Consider the following 23,205-nt stretch of genomic DNA (forward strand, 5'->3'; position numbering starts at 1 on the left):
ACCAGCCGGCCAGCCCCCGAGTGGGTGGGCTGCAGGCGGGGGGGGGGGGGCTGTCCCTTTCTGCCACCTGTGGAAAAATGAAGCATGGGTTGGGGGAATTCCACTGCACATAAACCCAAAGGGGCTTACAAGATTGCCAAAATATCCGTATCTCATAATAAAGCTAAGAGCAGGTGAAAAACAATTCAGTTAAAAAGCAAGAGTGCTAAATGCAGGAAAGCACAATGAAAGCCTGGCAGGTTCCCTGATGCGCAAAAGGGTGGGAAGTGGGACTCTCTGCAACATTTAGCAAAAAAAGGGGGGCTTGCAGAACAGACACTGGAACATCAGAGCTGACCCAGCAAAAGATCCTTCTGCAAGCCGGTCTTGCAGAAAGACAGCTGGTCTGGACCATCTGCCTGGTGCAGCACAACCACAACGCTCTATTCTGCTTTGGTCAGAGCCCAGCTGGAGTCCTGTGTCCAGTTCTGGGTGCCATAATATAGAAAGGAAGTTGACAAGCTGGCATTTGTGCAGAGGAGGGTGACAAAGATGACCAAGGGTCTGGAAAGCAAGCCTGATGAGGAACGGTTGAGGGAACTGGTGGTGTTTAGCCTGGAAAAGAGAGGAGTTATACATCCATATTCCCCACCCCTTTATTTCCTTTCCTTAATTCAAACCCTGATCAAGATGGCTTACAACATAAAAAAAATACACAATCACGGTGCTTTTTTTCCAGGGACGACGACAACAAGCATTTTGTGAATCTTTGTACTTTGGTCCACTTACTATATTTATTTTCCCCGATTTGAACTATGAAATGGTGATTGTCTTGAGTCAAAATGAGAGTATCCCTAAACATTTTTTAAAGAAAAAAAGCACTGGTCCTAAGCAATAAATGAGACACATCAAAAAGTGCAATTGAATTGAAAAATTGCCATGTGAATCATGATCTCTAAAAATAAAGATGCAAAAAATGGACACCAGTAACAGCAGCAAAGCCCCCTAAACAACAACCCCCCCAGCCCAAGAGTCTGTTCAGCAGTCCCAGCTTTTGTAGCTGGAGTCTGTCAGGCCCCCCAGGCCAGGCCAGGTGGGGCAAGGCCTGGGCCAGCACAGACCCAGGGAAAGAGCCAGCCACTGGCCTTTCCAGGGAACAGCCTGGAGCCACCTCTTTGGAGCCTGGAAGTCACTGCCACATCCCCACATGGGACTGGAATGGCTCTTCCACAAAGCCAGGAGGGTGGACTGGGCCAAACCATTTTCTTGGGAGGGTGGGGGGTCCACAGAGGTAGAGAAAATCAGGTGCTCCTGTATCTTTAACATGCGACCTGCAGAAGTCCAGCAGGTTAAGCCTTTTGTACTGTGGAAATACAACTATTGGGGAAAGTTATCCTTGTTGGCCATTTGTCTGAAATCTGATTACTCCCCCCCCCCGCCCCCCACCCTGTCTGCCCCATTCAAGTGTCCCATCACAACCAAGGACACAGTGAAATAGGAGCCGAGCAGGGCTGGGGTTTGTGAAAATAAGTTGTCTCCAGAGTCCTCAATGTCTTGCGTGTTTCGACTGCAGAGCATCCTCACCAAGGGAAGTCATAGATAGGGTAGAAAACTCATCTCTGTAGGCGTTTGCTGATGAAAAGCTGTGCTCAAAATGCTCAGGCCATGCAGTGTGTGAAGGGCAGCAGTAGATTATTCCTGTAATTCCACCATTCCCTCCACGGTGCCCAGATAATTTTAGCTGCATGTTTGCATTGGTCCCCTGAGCCAACATAAAATCATGCCGAGCCCCTCTGAGCACCAGCTGGCTCCACCATCTCCCGCCCGCCTGCCTTTGCTCAGGAATCCAGGCAAAAAGGAGCATAAAGATGTCCACTGATGAGGACAAAACTTGGGGTGCGGTACCTAAGCCGTTTCCCAACTTCGCCAGGGCCCAGCCCTGCAGGTTCTGAATCGGGTCAGGTTCAAGGAAGAGACAGACCACAGCCAGGCAAAGTGAAGCACAAGAGCAGCTAGGAAGCCGGATCATTTATTGCTGCAACGAGGTTCCAATTCCCCAGCCAAAACAAGGAAGAAGCAGCCCAGAACAAAGGGCACATGGCTTCTTAGGAGTTCCCACGATTTCCCATGGTACATTTCACACAGCATCTTGAAAACATCATAGGGATTTCACAGAAAAGGTGTGGTGTCAGGCAGAAATGTGAGAACTGGACAGTTCAAGTACCCACTTCACACAAGTCAACAAACTATTTGCACATCCCTTTGTAAGGGCTGTGCTCTGGTCTAAACAACTAAGCCTAGGGCTTGCCGATCAGAAGGTCGGTGGTTCGAATCCCCACGACAGGGTGAGCTCCCTTTGCACGGTCCCTGCTCCTGCCAACCTAGCAGTTTGAAAGGATGTCAAAGTACAAGTAGATAAATACCGCTCAGGCGGGAAGGTAAACGGCATTTCCGTGCGCTGCTCTGGTTCGCCAGAAGCAGCTTAGTCCAGCTGGCCACACGACCCGGAAGCTGTATGCCAGCTCCCTCAGCCAGTAAAGCGAGATGAGCGCTGCAACCCCAGAGTTGTCCGCAACTGGACTTAACGGTCAGGGGTCCCTTTACCTTTGTAAGGAAGGAATCCCATACCTTTGCACCTTCATTTGCTCTTCCGGAGTCTCATTTCCCTCTGACAGTTAACACCTGGTTTGGCAGTGGGGGGGACCTGAGGATACACCTTGAGGATTATGGATTCCCGTTCCATTCAGGCCATGAGTCAAGCCCCCTCCCCTTACATTCTGGGACCACAATTTTATTACCTTTTGGAACGAAATAAAACCATCTACTTTTGGTGAATTTCTATGTTTCAGGAAATGGGGTTTCCTTGTCTTAGGGTGGTACTGGGAGCCCAGTATAGGCTGTCGAATGGAGCAAGATGTATAGAAATCAGTGGTGTCTCCGTGCATGTAATGCTGGGAGCCTTTGTCAAGTGGCTGTTGTCGAGTCCTTACAGTGCAGCATCCAAGCTCAAGAGGCCAGCGCTTCTGATGTGTTGGCTGGGTACCGCCCCCCCCCTGTCCATACCACACCCCACAACCTCTGCTGCATCCAGGCATGTGGGGAGGTGCCTTGGCCCAGCCAGCTGAGCCTACATGAGGCAGGAATAGCCACCAACCCGCAGGGATTTAAAAGAGGGTTTTTTTTAATGGGCAGAGCAAGTTTGACTGCGCTGCATGAAGAAGTATCCAGCCCAGTGCAGACTACGGTGGCCCTGCAGGGTTTCAGACTCCCAGACATATCTGGAGAGGCCAGCGGGATTTGAACCTGGAGCTTCTGCTTGCAAGGCAGCCACTGAGCTATGGCTCTCCAGGGCTCCAGGCGGTGGGCATTGCAGGCGCTCCTACCAGTGGTGGAGCTTCAGGCATGCGTCCCGGGGGTGTGGCGTGCCACTCACAGGGGCATGGCACACATCCTCCACCCCCCACCCCCCTTTGGAAGGTTCTATTTTGTTTTTTTGTTTTTTTAATATATAAATTTTATATTCCACACAACAACAACACGAAAGATATCGAAAAATAACAAGACACAAAACACAAAAACCAACATTCAAAAAACAAATCCATATCTTACAAGTTAATAATATAAGCACTAAAAAGAAAAACAAACATTGACTTCCACCAATCCCACAGCACCTCCTTTACCTCTCATTGTGTCTTCCTGTTTTCCTGTTATCATTTCTATCCTATCATCTAGATATAAATCCCTCTTTCTTATCCTTTCACTTCTCAAGGTTATTCCAGACTCAGCCAGATTTCTGTCCTCAAACCTTGGCTTTTAAGGTATTCATTCAGGCACTCCCATTCTTTCTTTCCTTCACTTTTTGGTCTTTGTCTTATTATGTCTGTCAGTTTGGCTGATTGACATCCTGGGGGCATGGTGCGCCGCCTGTGGGGGCGTGGTGCCCAGCGCGCAGGGGCAGCCACGATGCCACCCCACCAGGATCGTGCCGCCAGGGGCGGTGGGCTCCCCCCGCACACCAGTGCCTCCTACTGATCCAGGGCCGTTCTGCATGCGGCGCACCTGCTTTTGCCGGGAGCTGCTGCAGCCTGATGCCAACGCTGCCAAATTGTGACTCTGCAGCTGCGGTTGCCATGGCGGTTGGATGTTCCCCGTCTGCTTTGTCAGGTTGATGTTCTTATTTGGCCTCCAGCCGAGACCCTAGAAATTAGCCATGGAGAGGAAAGATCTGGTGGCAGGCGTGGCCTTGAATGGCGCACTCACCTGGGCAAGCAGCTGGGCTGCCACAGATGAGGAGCAGGTGGACCTGGAGGGAACTGGGGGCCCCAGGGTGGCTGAGCAGGAGCCCCTGTCCTTTCTGGGACCTGCTTTCAGATGAAGCTGCTGCCAGGATTGTGCCCTTTGAGGAGACCTCCTTGCAGACGGGGGCCACTGGGGGTGGGGTGGGCAGACACAGGGCTTGCTCCTCTCCCCCTGCTCCTTGGGGAAGGGGGTTTGCTGGGACTGGCAGAAGACGGGAACCTGAGGTCTCCTGGCAGGTGCTCCTTCTGGGAGAAGGGTCCTCTTGCAAAGTGGGCGCCTTTCAGCACCATTGGAGGAGGCTGAGCAATGAGAACTCGGCCCTCCCCACCCCAGGAGTTGTTTCTGTTGGGGAAAGTGTGCTGCAGTGGTTAGAGTGTCTATCCAGGACCTGGGAGAACAGGGTTCAAATTTCCCCCAACTTGGCCATCAACCTCACTGGGCGGCAAGTCACTGCCTCTCTCAGCCTAACCTACCTCACAGGGTGTAGGGATGATCGCTGGGTGCGGAGCACACTCCCCGCCCGCAGGCAGCCTCAGCTGCCTCCACGCGTGACCATGGGGTGCAGGGCACACTCCCCCTCACAGATAAAGCCACAGCTGTCTGAACATCTTGCCCTCTGTCTAACCTTTTGCGGTCTCAGTGGTCTGCTGTGTCCTGTCTGTAACCTTTGTCTCTGAGTCCTTTGTCTCCTTTGTCATACACTGTGCAAGGGGAAAATGACGCGGTGGAAACAGGTGCCAAAATAGCTTTGTACCATCCCACGATCTCGGGACTGGAAGATGTGTAAAGGTCACAGCCCAAAATGTATCTGCCTGGGTTTGCATATTGTGTCAATAAAAGGAGCCTCCACAGAGCTGGCCGGCAGCTTGCATGCAGCCCACCTGTGCGCAACTCACCTGCATTATCAACTCCTGCCTCATGTCCCTCACTTCAACAGGGTTGTTGTGGAGGTTAAATGGGGAGGAGGAGAATGATAAATGCCACCTGAAGCTCCTTGAATAAAAAAGTGGGCCATAGATGCAATAAGAAAATGAGTGAGCACCTTTGTCCTCTCGGGCAAAGTTCTTTCTGACTCAGCTTCCTCTTCCCTTCTTTTCTTTCAGGAGGGATGCCAGCCTGTGAGCCCCCCCAGGGGGGCTGGACTGACGGGCGAATGGCGGATCTGTCACTCCAAGGGCATCCTGTGCGCCTGAGCTCCTGATGACAGGCGGTCCGGGAGGCTGGAGCCGGCCGCGCAGTGAACTTGGAGATCGCTTGAAGGTAAGTGCTGCAACTCCCTGCCTCTGTGGTCAGGGGCCACGCTGGGCTCTTCTGGAGGCCTCCGGGGGCCACTGGAAATGTCAGGATATGGGGCTAAAGGACCCCCTCGCTCTCCCCACACATCCTGGGCATGTGGCAGATGTTGCCTCCGGCACTCGCTCCCTCAAGGTCTGTTGCCGAATTAGGAACAACTTCCCTGTTCCCCAAATTAAGGTGAAATTGCCGTGAAGGGAGATTTGAGCCTGCGCGTGCGTCAGCAAAGCTCCACCGCGAATGCAATAATAATAATAATAATAATAATAATAATAATAATAATTTATAATAATAATAATTTATAATAATAATAATTTATAATAATAATAATTTATACCCCGCCCATCTGGCTGAGTTTCCCCAGCCACTCTGGGCGGCTTCCATAAAAACCAAAAATACACTAAAATATCACAGATTAAAAACTTCCCTGAACAGGGCTGCCTTAAGATGTCTTCTGAATGTCAGGTAATTCTTTATCTCTTTGACATCTGATGGGAGGGCGTTCCACAGGTCGGGCGCCACTACCGAGAAGGCCCTCTGTCTGGTTCCCTGTAGCCTCACTTCTCGCAATGAGGGAACCGCCAGAAGGCCCTCGGCGCTGGATCTCAGTGTCCGGGCTGAACGATGGGGGTGGAGATGCTCCTTCAGGTATACAGGACCGAGGCCATTTAGGGCTTTAAAGGTCAGCACCAACACTTTGAATCGTGCTCGGAAACGTACTGGGAGCCAGTGCAGATCTCTCAGAACCGGTGTTATGTGGTCCCGGCGGCCACTCCCAGTCACCAGTCTAGCTGCCGCATTCTGGATTAATTGCAGTTTCTGGGTCACCTTCAAAGGTAGCCCCACGTAGAGCGCGTTGCAGTAGTCCAAGCGTGAGATAACCAGAGCATGCACCACTCTGGCGAGACAGTCCGCGGGGAGGTAGGGTCTTAGCCTGCGTACCAGGTGGAGCTGGTAGACAGCTGCCCTGGACACAGAGTTAACCTGCGCCTCCATGGACAGCTGTGAGTCCAAAATGACTCCCAGGCTGCGCACCTGGTCCTTCAGGGGCACAGTTACCCCATTCAGGACCAGGGAATCCTCCACACCTGCCCGCCTCCTGTCCCCCAAAAACAGTACTTCTGTCTTGTCAGGATTCAACCTCAATCTGTTAGCCGCCATCCAACCTCCAACCGCCTCCAGGCACTCACACAGGACCTTCACCGCCTTCACTGGTTCTGATTTAAAGGAGAGGTAGAGCTGGGTGTCATCTGCATACTGATGAACACCCAGTCCAAACCCCCTGATGATCTTTCCCAGCGGCTTCATATAGATGTTAAAAAGCATGGGGGAGAGGACGGAACCCTGAGGTACCCCACAAGTGAGGGCCCAAGGGTCTGAACACTCATCCCCCACCACCACTTTCTGAACACGGCCCAGGAGGAAGGAGCGAAACCACTGTATAACAGTGCCCCCAGCTCCCAGCCCCTCTAGACGGTCCAGAAGGATGTTATGGTCGATGGTGTCAAAGGCCGCTGAGAGATCCAGCAGAACTAGGAAACAGCTCTCACCTTTGTCCCTAGCCCGCCGGAGATCATCAACCAGCGCGACCAAGGCAGTTTCAGTCCCATGGTGAGGCCTGAATCCCGATTGGAAGGGATCCAAATGGTCCGTTTCCTCCAGGCGTGCTTGGAGTTGTTCAGCAACCACCCGCTCAATCACCTTGCCCAAGAATGGCAGATTTGAGACTGGGCGATAGTTGGCCAAATTGGCTGGGTCTAAAGATGTTTTTTTAAGAAGCGGTTTAATGACCGCCTCTTTCAGCGGGTCTGGGAAGGCTCCCTCACAGAGGGAAGCATTCACCACCCCGCAAAGCCCATCGCCCAGCCCTTCCCGGCTCGCTTTTATCAGCCAGGATGGGCAAGGATCAAGGAGACAGGTGGTCGGTTTCACTCGTCCAAGCAGCCTGTCCACATCCTCGGAGGTAACAGATTGGAATTGATCCCATATAACAGGACCAGACAGAACTCTAGCACTCTCCCGCCCTGGCCCTGCTCCCACTGTGGAGTCTACCTCCTTCTGAATCTGAGCGATTTTATCTGCAAAAAACTTTGCAAAAGCATTGCAGGAGATCTTGGGGTCCCTACCAGGCCCCGGTGGTACAGGTGGTTCCGATAAACTGCGAACCACCTGAAAAAGTCTCCTGCTGCTGTTTTCTGCAGATGCAATGGAGGCGGCGAAGAAGGCCCTCTTCGCCGTCGCCATTGCCACTTGGTAGGCTCGACGTTGAGCTCTAACCCGTGTCCGGTCTGATTCAGAATGAGTTTTCCGCCACCGGCGCTCTAGCCGTCTCAACGGATGTTTCATCACCCTCAGCTCCGGGGAAAACCACGGGGCTGTCCGGGCTCCATGCAATCGGAGAGGGCGCTTCGGAGCCAGACAGTCAATAGCCCTGGTTAACTCCGCATTCCAGCGTGCCACCAGGGAATCAGCTGAAAGGCCATCAACTTGGGATAAAGCATCCCCTACCACTCTCTGGAAGCCAATTGGATCCATTAAGTGGCGGGGGCGGACCATCCGAATCGGTCCCACCTCCCTGCAGAGGGGAAGGGTTGCGGAGAAGTCCAGTTGCACCAGGAAGTGATCTGACCATGGCACTTCTTTTGTTTCGCTTTTAGTTAATGTCAGATCACCAACATCCGTAGAGGTAAACACCAAGTCTAAGGCATGTCCGTGGCTATGAGTTGGGCCAGACTTATTCAGGGACAGCCCCATGGAGGCCATGCTTTCCACGAAGTCCCGAGCGGCCCCTTGTAAGGTCGTGTCGGCATGGATGTTAAAATCCCCCAGGACAACCAAGCTAGGTGTCTCCAGGAGCATATCCGCCACGACCTGAAGCAGCTCGGGCAGGGAATCCTTGGTGCAGCGGGGAGGTCGGTACACCAGTAGGAATCCTATACTGCCCCTATTGCCCAACTTCCAGAACATGCACTCAGAAAACTGGGTCTTCCCAATAGGACGCCTGGTGCAGACTAATGACTTCCTAAAAATCACTGCAACCCCCCCTCCCCGCCCACATGACCTGGGTTGCTGTGCGTAAGAGAAACCTGGTGGGCAGGCAGCGGCAAGGACAGGCTCATCTGCCTCATCCAACCAGGTCTCTGTCACACATGCCAGGTCAAATCCTCCATCCACAATCAGGTCGTGGATGGCAGTGGTTTTATTCATCATTGACCTGGCATTGCACAGCAACACTTTCAGGTCATGTGGGTTTCCCTTGCTGATTACTGTATCCTTCCGGTCAGGACCAGACCTGGAGGCAGGGATAGTCCTCAAACAACGACTAAACCTGCCTCCTCGGTAATGACATGGTCTGGTCTTAGCATAACTCCTCCTCCTGCCCGTGATCACTGAGATCGGGTGTCCCAATACATCTCCCCCTGTGGAACATGCCCCACCCAATCTATTGGCTGAGGCCCACTCCCAGGCAGCCATGACCCTTCCCCTTAAGAGGCAAAATACAAACTATATAATAATTTAACAGAATAATAATAATAATAAAACAAAACAGAACAAAACAAAACAAAACAAAACAAGGAACAATAGTGCTGACTCAGTGCTTATCCCACCCCAAGCAAAAATAAAATAATGAAATAATATAATATTATAAAAAACAACAACCACCATTTAAAGTGCTGCAAATTAAAAGCGATTAAAACATTTAAAACCATTTTGTCCATTGCTGCCGGTAGCTGCTCAGGCCTCTAAACTGTAGTGGTAGTGCAGGCCCCGCCCCCTAGGCCGGATGGAGTTGGCAGGAGAGGGAGCGGTCCTCCCAACACTCACGCAAGCAGCAGCAGCAGCAGAATGCAAAGCACTCCCCCCCCCAAAAAAAAGGTCACCGCACCCAAGATGAAACCCCCCACCCACCCAAGGCTGTGTTTTGTTTTGGAGTTAATTTGCATTTTGAGCTCCTGTGATTCAATCCACCGCAGCACACCTGCCTCGTTTGCCAGCGAGTAATTAGATTACTCTTCGGCATCTCGCAGTTCTCCGCTCTCTCGCAGCTCGATTCCGTTTTATGTTGCGGGTTTCAATTAAGCTATTAACACATTTTATGATTCAGAAAATCGAAAAGGAAAAAAAATTCATTCTCTTCCGGCAGGTGAACTGGAAGGCATTTTTGTACCCGTCCAGGAGGCAGGGAGAGAAGCGGGAATGTGCTTCAGGTGACCTGGACAATTCTGTGTGTCTGCTGGAGGAGTCGACATCGCCGTCTTCTCCAATTTGCAGGGCTTGTAATAGGAAACAGGTCTACTTGAGCAGAGCACACAGGTGCTCACCTGAGCTATGGGGAGGGCAGCATGAGGGCCGTCTTTGCCGGGGGGTGCAAGGGGTGCGGGACACCCCGGCACCAAATTCTGGGGGGCGCCAAATGTATACCTGCTGTATACCAGTCCCTCTCAATTGCCGGCAGTGAAAATCAATGGAACGAAAGATGTCCCCCTCTGTTGCTGTTACTCCATAGCATCAAATATTCCCGACGAGTCAGGAAACAAAAGCAGTTATTTCCGCTGTGTTGTTGTTACAGGTGAGCAGATTTTCCTACCCTCAAAAAGGTCAACAACTTTGGCTTCCCTCCCCAAAAACCTTTGAGTCTGCCCACCCCACCAAAACTAAATGTGGGGGCGCTGGGCAGATCTTTGCACCCCGGTGGGACATATGCTAAAGATGGCCCTGGGCGACACTGCGGGGAGGGGTGGCGCTTGTGGGGTGTTTCCTGTGGGGGCTTGTGGGGGGCCCAGAAGGCACTGGTTTCTTTTGCTTTTTCTAATAATATTTTCATTAAATTTTCAATAAAAATAACAACATTTAAAAAACAAACAACCACCACAAACTACACACACACACACACACACACACACACAAGCAGTATCACATCCATAAAATGGGATTCTCCGAACCCTGTGACTTCCCTCCCCCCCCCACAGTTCCTTAAATTTCCTTTTCAACTGCATATCATTTCCATTCCAAATTATTTTCTCTACCTCAAATCCCCAATACTATTTCTAAAGTTACAAGTGTTCTTCAAATCCTGCCAACGTATTAACCTGTTTGCAATACTTTTGCAAATACATGATAAATATTTCCCATTCTTTTTTAAATTTCTCGTCATCTTGATTTCTGAGCTTTCCGGTCAGTTTCGCCATTTCAGCGTAGTCCATTTACTTGGTTGGCCAGTCTTCTTTGGTGGGACTGCTTCCTCTTTCCATCTGATTCCCCCCCCCCCTGGCCTTTGAACTGGATGCCAATTCCTGCAAGTTGCTTTGCATTCTCACAGGTCTGGGTCTGGGAAGATCACCTTTTATGTCAGATGTTGTAAATGCAGCTGCTAGCGGTTTCTGCTGAGTAACCACCGGCTTGCTCAATGTTGACATTTCCATTTCACCTTAAGGAACAGGCATGGGATTGTTGCGTGTCACATGTCTGTTTACATTCCAGCACAGTATGCTGGGAACTTCCGTTTGTGTATAGCTTTTGCTTTACCCGTTCTCTCTGAAATGACACAAGAGAGAGACGACATGTTTCTTTGTAGAATCATAGAATCATAGAGTTGGAAGAGACCACAAGGGCCATCGAGTCCAACCCCCTGCCAAGCAGGAAACACCATCAGAGTACTCCTGACATATGGTTGTCAAGCCTCTGCTTAAAGACCTCCAAAGAAGGAGACTCCACCACACTCCTTGGCAGCAAATTCCACTGTCGAACAGCTCTTACTGTCAGGAAGTTCTTCCTAATGTTTAGGTGGAATCTTCTTTCTTGTAGTTTGGAACCATTGCTCCGTGTCCGCTTCTCTGGAGCAGCAGGAAACAACCTTTCTCCCTCATTTTATATATTTGAACATGGCTATCATATCACCCCTTAACCTCCTCTTCTCCAGGCTAAACATGCCCAGCTCCCTTAGCCGTTCTTCATAAGGCATCGTTTCCAGGCCTTCGACCATTTTGGTTGCCCTCCTCTGGACACGTTCCCGTTTGTCAGTGTCCTTCTTGAACTGTGGTGCCCAGAACTGGACACAGTAATCCAGGTGAGGTCTGACCAGAGCAGAATACAGTGGCACTATTACTACTTTGTCTTGATTTATGATGAATAAATCTGTAGTTATAGTGTGACTTCACAAGCCTCACGCCTATTCTCTGTGTTCAGTACATTCTGCTAATATTTACGTCGGAGCACGGGACAATGGATGGAGACAGCACAGCTGGGTCTTATCAGCTGGCCTTCCGGCCCTCTGCATGCCGACACTCATAGCATCATGCTGCTGGTGTTGGCTTCCATCTGTCTCAAGAGACAATGGAGTGTGCCTCCGAGGGTGAAATCAAATTGCTGGAGAATCGCAGCCCCTTCCTTGCTTTTTTGGTGCATTTGCAGCACCAAAGTGATCTCCACAGAGCGCGAACCTGAGCAGTGTGTATGGAGGCCCTGGGCTGCCCCCCCCCCCTGGTGGGGTCCAAAGGAAAGCAGAGCAAAATGCTTGGCACCAGCTGGGCTGCAGGAGTTGCCGTAAGGAAGCAGACAAAATGCCCCCTGTCAGGGATGATTGGTGGTTGCTTGAAGAGATAAGAGTCTGGGACTCCGGCCAGTTTTACAGGATTTATTAGTTCCATTTTCCTATTTACACACAGAGCTCTCAGAGCACGTCCGGCTCATTCGGTATCAGTTGCAGAGACTGGCTGTTCCTTTCGTTTTCTCCAGCATAACCACTTCCGGAGCCCTCCCCCTTTTCTTCCTCTTTTACGTGAAGAGCTAAGCCCCAGAAATTGCTCCCCCTCCCTGATCCATTGCTTCCTGACAACCCTTTGTCATCCTCCTCCTCTGATGAGGTGCAACTACTTACGACCAGAGATTTATCTCTGTATTTCCCCATCATTTCCCCCTTCTCAGCCCCCAGTTCCCTGACACCCCCCAGCCATCTTAGGGACTCCACTGTGGACTAGTGTAAGCTTTACTCCTCAGCCTTCTCTTCCCCCAAAGACATCTCGCAAGGGAGCAGGTGCATATCATAGAATCACAGAACTGTACAGTTGGAAAGGGACCCTTGGGGGTCATGTAGTCCAGCCCCCTGCTTAAAACCCTCCAAGGAAGGAGAGTCCACCGCGTTCCAAGGGAGTCCATACCACTGCTGAGAAGTTCTTCTTCTTGTTCTTTCCTATTTATTTATTTATTATTGAATTTATATATCTGGAGGTCTCAGGGCAGTTCACATAAAAGGATCACAGTATATAAAATAAAAATAAAAGCAATAACCCAATAATACACCCCCCCCAAAAGAGCCACATTTTAAAAGGGTACGTGATGTTGGTCAGGTCAACCAAAGGCCTGGTTATAAAGGGATGTTTCTGCCTGGCTCCTAAAGGTGCATAATGAAGGCGCCAGGCGAACTTCCCTGGGGAGAGCATTCCACAGATAGGGAGCCACTGGAGAGAAGGCCCCGTTCTCGTGTTTCCACCCTCCACACCTCTTGAGGAGGGGGCATACGAAGAAGGGCCTCGGAATATGATCTCGGGGTCCAGGGAGGTTCATATGGAAAGAGGCAGTCCTTGAGGTATGGCAGTCGTGAGTTGCTTAAGGCTTTAGAGGTCAAAACCAGCACTTTGAATTGGGCCAGGAAACTAATCGGTAGCCAACGCAGTTGGATCAGGATCTATATAATATGCTCAGACCGTCTTGCTCCGGTGAGCAGCCTAGACACTGAATTCTGCACCAGCTGAAGTTTCTGAACCATCTTCAGAGGCCGCCCTACGTAGAACACATTGCAGTAATCGAATCCTGAGGTTACCAGAGCATAGACAACAGTAGTTAGGCTATCCCTGTCCAGACAGGAGCGTAGCTGGGCCACCAGCCGGAGGTGATGGAAGGCCACTGAGTTCTTAACTACCTGAAAGCTCTTTTGAATGTTGAGTCAGAATCTCATTCGTTGGCATCTGAATCCACCGGTTTGGGCCTTACCCTCTGGTGCAGCAGAAAATAGGCTTCACCTTCTTCCACGTGAAAAGCTCATTGGATATTTGAAGGTGGTCTTCGTGTCACACCTCCATCCTCTCTACTAAGGGACTGGGGCTCCAGCTGCTCACTTAGCAATGAGATCCTGGGGCACGGTGACATGGCATGGGGCAACCCAAGCGCTGCCCAGAACGGTGCAGCTCGCCCACCGGCCAGGGGGCCTGTGTAGCCCCCTCCTCACCACTGCCTCGCCTGCCCCCAAAATGGGAGCAGCAGGGTGACTCTGCCCCTCTGCCCTCAATCTGGGTGGGTCCAGCGGTCAAGTGTGGGAATGTTCAGGGATGCAGGAGAGGATATATTGTCTGATAAAAGTTCCACAATTTAGCAGAGTAACACTCCCCTTTTAAAACTCACAGCGGATGCGTTTGCTCAGGCTCGCTATAATAACTGTTCTGGTATTTCCCTCTTATTCCCTCATAAAAGATAAGACACAACGCAGTCTTCTATAAAAGTATTAAAAGAGTTCACAATGGGATCACAGAAGGCAGACTTAGCTTAGAAAAGTAACATACACCTGGAAACTATCTCATAAGGAGACAGTCCCTTTGTCCTCTCTTGGCTGGAAGCATCTTTGGCTAAGCAGATGTTGCTTCTTCGATGCATGTGGTCAAAAAGAAAGAGATGGCTGCCCTGCCCTGTGCTTTTGTCGTTACCTGCACAGGTGAGGCCACGCCCACCTCTAGTCACATGCAGAGGAAGTCTGTCCCAGCCCAGAAGGAAACAGGAAGTTGACCTGCTGGCTGGACAAACATTCCTCCCCTTGTGTGAACATGTTCACTCTAGGAACGTTGTACTTGACTGCTCTTGTGTTTCACATCCCACATCAAGAAGGTGGTTTCATCACATGCAGGAGAGGGAAGTGAGGGGCTGGTGGGGCTTTTCCACCTGGGAAGGGAGCCCATCCAGGAGAAGGAAAACTCTGACTGTAAACTTCCGCTGCTTTGCAGGAGAGGAAAAGGCTACACAAATCTGGAGTCCCTAAGATGGCTGGATGGCGCCTTGCATGCCTCCTTCTGGCAACTCCTGCAGCCCAACTGGTACCAAACAGTTTGCTCTGCTTTCCTCTGGATCCCACCAGAGTCGCCTGGGCAGCCCAGGACTCCCAGACACTCTGCCCAGGCTTCCACCCCAGGGAGGTCACTTTGGTTCTGCTAATGCAGCTGCTTGACTTCACCCCCAGAGGGGCACTCCATTGTCACTTGAGGCAGACGGGTGCCGACTGTTGTGTGGGGAAGCTAAGAGGAGCCCCAGAGCAGCCCCTGGATCAGGCCCGAACGGACCCACGTCCCCAGCCCCGTGGCTACCTGGTTCTCCCCACGGGAAGCCCCACAAGCAGGACCAGAGGGCAACAGGCAGCCTCTTTCCTCACTGTTGCCCCCTGCCAGAGACTGGCCTTCAGAGGTCTGGGGCCGTGCAGGGAACACCAAACTGCTTAAGTTTTATTTCAATTAATTATTTGTATTTTATGCATTGTGACCAATTCTGTTGGCTTACAGCTTTTAGCAATAAAGATTTCATTCATTCATTCATTCATTCATTCATTCCACAAAGTCAAGCCGGGAGGCAGTGAGAGAGGAGTGGAGCAGAGAAGTTCTACTGGGCCCCATCTAGGCTGTTCCAGCCTGACAGCTTCCCCACAGATTCTCCACAGGGGAGCTCCTTTCACCTCCCAGCCCGGGATAGTTATTTATCCCAAACTAAGCAAATTGCAGGAGTCTAAACGGCCCCTTTCCTGATTCAGAATTCTGAATATTGCTGCCTTGCATAAATAGGTTCCTCAGAAGCGGACAGTTGCACCAACTCCCAACTCCATCAATGAGGGATTAAGTGTTTCCAGTGAGCTCCCTCCGGTCTCCTAATTGTGCTTTCTGCTGGTTGCTCAGTTCAGCAGGCGGCAAAGCTGCCCTGTGCCACAGAGGCCGGATCCTGTTCTGGGTTTTCAGGTGCCCCAATGGGAAACCTGCAAGCAAGACTAGAGCACAAAGAGTCCTCTCCCCTTCGCCAGTTTCCAGCAGCTGGGATTAAGAAACACAACTTCCAGCTTCAGTGGCAGAACACAGCCCTCAATAGCCCTGTTCCCCTCCAGGAGTCTGTCTAATCCTCTTTTTAGAGCCATCCAAGTTGATGGCCATTGCTGCTTCCTGTGGCAAGGAGTTTCACAGGAGTTTCACTGTGTGAAAAAGGACTCTCTCCCCCCCCCCAAGCCCATCTATGCACTGTACTGTTTTCCACTTGAGGCAAAACAGGAAATACCGCCTTCTCTGCTCCTGCCAACACTGCCTTTTCTGCTGCCACCGTGCGCCCTGCCGCACCCTCTGCTGGTGGAGAAGCGCCACCTTCACCAGCAAGACTGTGCTGATTTCGAGTGAGAACTTGCCCCAAATGGATGTGATTTGCCCAGAATCAGTGCCAATGTCAGCAGTGGTTTGGCAGACAGGGCACCCGCGGGTATGCTGCCTGGGGGGTGTAGGGATCAGATGGGATTACTATGAGGAATTATAAAATATCCATCAAGCCATTGTGTCCGCGATGAAAGCATGGCGTTGACGGGGATTGATTCATTGACAATAATTTCTGATCAAGTCCCACAAGCCTCTACATCTATTGCATTTTTCCTCTACTGCCCGTTTCTCTATGTCTGACAAGCACATATAAGCATTCTAGGACACAGACCGGTTGCCGGTTGCTGCACCAGGCATCCTAGGCCATAAAAACAGAAGGAACTTTCTTTTGGTGCACTCTTCCTTGGTTTTGTTAAACCTAGGACCTAGAAATAGTTTCACATGAAGGTGATAAAGATCCCCATCTCCTTGCCCTCCTTCCTCTAGTGTTTATTACTTGTTTAAGACCTCCGGGGTTGATGAATGCATTCTTCCTTTTTAGTTCTGTTTTAATTACCCCAGAAGTATGCATGCTTAAATTAGTTGTGTTTTTTTTTTTTGTAGTTTAACTTTGTCCCCATGTGGGGTTTTTGAAATGCTCAGAGAAAATCTGATTGGTTCTTACGAACACTGTGTCAAAAGTTCTTTTGTGAATAAAACGACCTGGGCGTCGAGGGGTGGAGAGAATTATCATCATTGGCACCTCCTCCCAGAGTCTTGCTTGTCAAGCCTCATGTGTATTCTATTAATCAGAGTCCAATCCTTCCTTTGCTTTGGGAACGCCACAGGGGGGGGCTTCTGTCATCTGATACAGTGGCTGCACCCTGCCTAATGGCTGGGCCAGCTCCGACTCAGCTGCCACCTGCCTTTCTCGGACACGGCTGTCCAGTTTGTGGGTGAATTTATGTCCTGCCGTGGATATTTCTGGAATATTAATATGACTGCTGAGTTGTGTTTGGGGGAATCCCCTTCATCTTGGTTTTCTTTCTTTTTCTCGGGTCTCATAAAACAATAATAGAGTCATCTAGTCCAACCCTCCATTGAAGGAATCATAGAATCCTTTTGGAGGGACCCCAGGGGTCATCTAGCCCAACCCCCTACAATGCAGGTATCTCAACCAACACTGCCCTGACCGGTGGCCATCCAACCTCTGCTTAGGAACCTCCAAGGAAGGGACGTCCACCATCTTCTGAGGGAGATAATTTCCACTGTCAAAATTCCACAGCTCTTACCCTCAGAAAGTTCTTCCTCACATTTAGTCAGAATCTGCTTTCTTGGAACTTGAAGCCATTGGCGCAAGTCAAGCCCTCCAGGGCAGGAGAAAGCAAGTTTTCTCCATCTTCCATGGGACAGTCCTTGAGATATTTGAAGGGGGCTCTCATATCTCCTCTTAGTCTCCTCTTTTCCAGGCTAAACGTACCCCTTCTAAGGGGATAAGGAAAAGTCTTTCTCCTTCTCTCCTAATGCTAGAACTCATGGACAGCCAGTGCCGCTGAGCGTTGGAAGATTTGGGACAGATAAAAGAAAGTCCTTCTTGACACACTGCAGAGTTCAACTATGGAACTCTCTCCCACAGGAGGCAGTGATGGCCACCAAATTAAAAAGGTAAAGAGACCCTGACCATTAGGTCCAGTCACTGACGACTCTGGGGTTGTGGCACTCATCTCGCTTTACTGGCCGAGGGAGCCGGCGTACAGCTTCCGGGTCATGCGGCCAGCATGACTAAGCCACTTCTGGCGAACCAGAGCAGCGCACGGAAACGCCCTTTACCTTCCTGCCGGAGTGGTACCTATTTATCTACTTGCACTTTGACGTGCTTTCGAACTGCTAGGTTGGCAGGAGCAGGGACTGAGCAACGGGAGCTCACCCCGTCACGGGGATTCGAACTGTTGACCTTCTGATTGGCAAGCCCTAGGCTCTGTGGTTTAACCCACAGCACCACCCGCGTCCCATGGCCGCCAACTTAGATGGCTTTAAAAGAGGATAAGACAAAGTTGTGGAGGAGAAGGCAATATGTGGCTCTTCTCCAAGGTGGCTGTGCTCTGTCTCTGCAGTCGGAAGCAGCAGTGCTGAATCCCAGTTGTTGGAAAACGCAGGAGGGCAGAGGGCTTGAATCCTGCTTTCTGGTTTCCTATAGGCATCTGTGCTGGATCGGGCCCCTCTGGTTTGATCCGGCTGCAGGCTTTTCTTAAGTTCTTCTGACATGCCCCTCATTGAGCCTGAGTTGGCAGAAAAGCCAAAAGTTGCACCTGGATGGAGGACTTCAACTTGTTCTCCCCCTCCAAAATAATTTCTGGTCGTTCTGTGACCCCTCTCCTGCTTCTTCTGCATATGACGCGGTCACTGTGGTTTCCCCCAGACCCAGAAACCGCTGCCTATGCAGGCAGAAACCTTTTTATCTCCTTCACCCCCCACGCAAAGGCAGCCTTGCAGTCTCCCCATGCATAAAATCTGCTCTTGTTCGCTGAATATTTCATGGCGAGGCAAGAAGATCTCCATCTCTGAATAAACCACTCTAGCCTGGGAGGGTTTTGCACATGTCGGAGCAGATGGCTGCTGCCTTCTCCAGGGGCAGCGGAGGGTTGGCCTGGCCTGGCCTGTTCTCCTTGCCTGCTCCGCACAGGGGAAGTTCGGCTCACCTGGGGCAAGCGGCTCCGTTTCTCCTCACAGGTGCCCCATTCCAGACAAAGCGGATTCAGATCCACTGCCCCCCCACCTCCCGGTGGTTGTCAAACCACTAATATATCCTTGCAGCTTCTGGGAGCAAAGGAGAACAGGTTGCCACCAAGCGCCAATTTGCCTGACAGCTGTCGCACTTATTTTGCAGTCTGAGGAGGTGGGAGATGAGAGGGGGGACTTTCCCCTCCCCACCTGCTTGCTCTGTATGCAGGGAGATAACAAGGAGGGGGGTGAAGTAAGCTGTGGAACTGCTCTGGTCTGCAAAGCCATTGCAAGGCTGCTGCCGCTGCCGCTGTAGCAGTGAATGCCAGGCAAAGGATTCCCTGCTCCTTTGCAGTGCAACAGCCCCAGGGTCTTGCAGCAAAGTCCCTCCATCAAGACTGGGGGCCTTCTGGAAGCAAAGTCCCAGAGGTCTCCCACCTTTCCTTTTTTCTCTGCATGTTACAAAATTGTATAAATCCTTAATTTGTCTAACTGGTTATTATCAATAAAAAGTTTGTGAGTGTTTATTCAAAGCCTGCCAAGAAGTCCAATTCACTTTGCTGCATCTTTAAATACTTTGTAAAAGGTTCCCATTCCTCTTTGAAGTCACAGTTATCCTTGTCCCGTAGTTTACGTGTCAATTTTGCCAGTTCTGTACAGTCCATCAATTTCTCTTGCCATAATTCTTTAGTAGGGATTTCCTTGTTCTTCCATCCTTGTGCTATTAAGACTCTCACCGCCGTTGTCGCATACATGAAGATCTTTTTCAACTTCTTTGGCAGGTCTTTTCCTACAATCCCTAAAAGAAATGCTTCAGGTTTTTTAACAAATGTTAGATGGAACATTTTCTTCAATTCATTGTATATCATTTCCCAAAACTTTTAAATTTCATTACAGTCTCACCACATATGGTAAAATATCCCCTCCTTTTCTTTACACTTCCAACACATATTTGAGCTAGTTTTATATATTTTTCCTAACTGCACTGGTGTCATATACCGTCTATACATCATCTTCATATAATTTCTTTCAACAAAGAACAATCTGTAAATTTTAAATCAATTTTCCATAACCTTTCCCAATCTTCCATCATAATGTTATGACCTATGAGGTCTCCCACCTTTCCTAAGCCAGGCGCAAGAGGGCCTGCACACGCCCCCCTTGGGCTTAGCATAAAGGTAAAGGGACCCCTGAACATTAGGTCCAGTTGTGGCCAACTCTGAGGTTCTCATCTCGCTTTCTTGGCCAAGGGAGCTGGCGTACAGCTTCCGGGTCATGTGGCCAGCATGACTTAGCCACTTCTGGCGAACCAGAGCAGCGCACGGAAACACCCTTTACCTTCCCGCCAGAGCGGTACCTATTTATCTACTTGCACTTTGAGGTGCTTTTGAACTGCTAGGTTGGCAGGAGCAGGGACCGAGCAATGGGAGCTCACCCCGTCATTGCGGGGATTCGAACCGCCAACCTTCTGATCGGCAAGTCCTAGGCTCTGTGGTTTAACCCACAGCGTCACCCGGAGGGGGGCAAAGCCATGCCAGAGCCCCCCTCCCCAATTGCCTCCCACCCACTCTGACTCCTCTTTTCTGCCTTATCTACCAGCTTTGAATTAACCTTTTAATGCCACACCAAAGTTCATCTCCTCTGATGCCGTCCTTGCGTCACACATTGCTTGCGGCCTTGCTGTAATTCCCAAACTTTTGCAAAGGACTGTGATTTTGTCTGGGAAATGAGCACTGTCTAGTAGTGCTGAAAAGTGCAGTTTCCCCTCTCTTAATTTGGATATGTGCGGATTCCCCCCCCCCCCCCTTCAATCACTAAAGCGAGAGAAACTCCCTTTCTAATGCAAATGAATGTTTTTAGCACCCACAACATGAGATGTGGCGATGGAATGAAAGGATTGTGTATTTTATGGGCTCCAATTAGCGCTGAAATATTAAAACATTAAATATTAAATGGGGATCATCCTAGAAGCTGCTGCAGAGAACTGAAATAACCCAGGAGAAGGGGGCTGGGGGGGCCAATTCAGCCTCCGTTGGGGCCAAAGGTGCAGGAAAGGCAAGCTGGGAGGCAGAGGAGCCTTCAGGTTGTGAGTGGCTGGTGTGTCTTGTGATGCTGCTGACTTCAAGGCTTCTGACTTCAGGGCTGACGACTCTCCTGACTCCTTCGCAGCTGCTTGTCTCAGATAATTGGCCCCCCTTCAGATGAAAGCAAGAGGCCACTTCAAGGCCTCGCCACCTCGCTTTCAAAGGACTTGGGGGGTGTTAACCAGAAACATGTGGTGTTGTGTCAACACAACGTGGTGATGGTGCCCAAAATAGCCTCAAGGGCTCTGCGCTGGCACACCTTTCGTGCCCTTCCTCTGCCTGGGTGAATTGGGGGCAGGCCGATGTCGGGAAGAGGGGGGGGGACTTTTCGGCAGTCGCAGAGTCTGAATGCAGACATGAAAACTCACTCATCGCCCAAGGGCCATGGACTCACAGAATGGCAGACATGGGAGGGACCCCAGGAGTCATCTTGTCCAAAACCCTGCGATTCAGGAATCAGGAATCCCAATTTTGTACTCTTAGTCCAGTTCACTTGAGAGGAAGGTTATTGATGGCTTCCAACAGGACAGCTAGAGGCAGCACATGATTCTCAATGCCAGTGGCTAGAAACCGCAGAAGGGGAGGGTTCCTCTTGTGCTCAGATGCCGCTTGCTGGCTTTGTTTGTTTGTTTGCTTGATTGCTTGTTTAACTATACACCACCCTATAGAGTGGTACCTCGGGTTAAGAGCTTAAATCGTTCTGGAGGTCCGTTCTTAACCTGAAATTGTTCTTAACCTGAAGCACCACTTTAGCTAATGGGGCCTCCCGCTGCCACCGCGCCACCAGAGCACAATTTCTGTTCTCATCCTGAAGCAAAGTTCTTAGCCCAAGGTAATATTTCTGGGTTAGTGGAGTCTGTAACCTGAAGCGTATGTAACCTGAGGTACGACTGTATCCGGAGGTCTCAGGGTGGTTCACAGAAAAGATCATATTATATAAAATCAAATAATCCAATAACACCCCCCCCCCAAAAAAGAGCCACCTTTTAAAAGGGTATGGGATGTCCACTGAGGCATCTGGGCATCTGGTTGGCCACTGGAGAAGGCGCTGCAGGTCTCGATGGGCCCCCTTTGGGCTGCTCCAACAGGCAGGCTCTTCTTATGTTCAGTTTGGCTGTCAGAAGTGGTATCTGCCTGAGTACATAGTGAAGACATTCAAGGATTTGCCTGCCTGGCGAGGGCCATGATGGGGCAGGGAGCAGGGAGAGAGCAGTGGCCAGGATTTCCTTTCCCCGCCTGCTGGGTCTTTATGATCCCTTTGAGCTTGATGGGTGCTGCACTGCAGCAAACACACTGTGGCCAGTGAGCCTGGGCTGTGGGTAGTGGTCAGCTACTGTTAGGATGGCCAAAGGCAGGGGGTGCCCAAAAGCAAGTGAGGGACATAGCAGAGGGGAATGGAAAAGCTCCTTTTCTGGCAGTAGAGTCCTTGATGTTTTGGAGCCATCCATGGACAGCAATGTTCTGCTCGCAAAGAGTTCAGCGGATCACTTTTCTCTTCCTCGGTTTGCCTGGCTGTTTCCTGAGAAGGGGGTGGGTCCTGCTCTTCCTCCTTCCCTACTTTCTTTCTCTCCACCCCCACCCCACCGTATCCTGAAAAATAGTAAAATGCTAAAATAACTGCTGTGAATATTCATGAAACACCCTGAGTTGTGCCAGAACCGGATGCCAGAAGGGGAAGCTCAAGGAAGGTGGTTTTCTATCCAAGAGTCGCCGGGCCTCTGAATTGCTGGACTTCAGCACCAAGGCCAGCTCCAGGCAAGAGGCAGAAAAGCACAGAGGAGAATTGGGGTCTTCCCTGTTTCCAGTGTTTGCCCAGTGTTTTCTAGGCGCAGGTCGGAAAGGGAAAACATGCTGTTTCCCACTGAATCAGAACAAATGTCAAGAAAACCTGGGAAATAGCAGGTTTCCCCAGGGAAATCAGTGGGGCAAAAGAAAAACCTCTTGAACCCGTGCTTGGAAACCACAGGGCGAATTGAAGCGCAAACGAGCCAATTGTCAGTTCCCAACGGTATTTTTCTAGACATAAAGAAAAGCTACATGCACAAACAGAAACACACAACCGGAGGCTGTTGTATAGTAAAGTCCTCGTAGGATGGAAGCGGGGCAGCTGTTCTCCTGCTTGCCGCTTTTAGAAAAGCATCTTTGGCGCTGAAGATGCGAGCTGAAATGAAATGCAACTATGGGCAGATCCTGCTGGATCAGGCGGAAGGTCTAGCGCATCCTCCTGTCCTTCCTTTGAGGAAGCCCACAAGCAGGAGCAGAAGGTCCTCCTGGTGGGACATGCAGCCAGCAGGGCTAATAACCTTTGGTTGCCTTCCCTCCAGCGTGTCTCCCCATGATTCATGGACTTGTCCTCACGCTTCAGCTTCCAGGCAGCTCTCTCCTTATTAAGAGGCTGCTGTTCTTGGCTGTGCGGCTCAAGACAAGCTACAAAACAAGAGTAATTGGTTCTCATGAATATTCCT

General features: G+C 50.6%; 1 protein-coding gene across 1 annotated transcript in view; it reads left to right on the forward strand.

Moving 5' to 3' along the window:
- Positions 1 to 23,205, forward strand: part of LOC307221169 (leucine-rich repeat and fibronectin type III domain-containing protein 1-like protein) — a 70,110-nt gene that overhangs the window by 35,614 nt on the left and 11,291 nt on the right. Inside the window, exon 2 of the mRNA XM_079985505.1 lies at positions 5,382 to 5,538. The gene's annotated coding sequence lies outside the window, so the exon portion shown is untranslated. The remainder of the gene's footprint in view (positions 1 to 5,381; positions 5,539 to 23,205) is intronic.

This window comes from Podarcis cretensis (genome assembly GCF_951804945.1).
Source record: "Podarcis cretensis genome assembly, chromosome: 8".
NCBI classification, from domain to species: domain Eukaryota; kingdom Metazoa; phylum Chordata; class Lepidosauria; order Squamata; family Lacertidae; genus Podarcis; species Podarcis cretensis.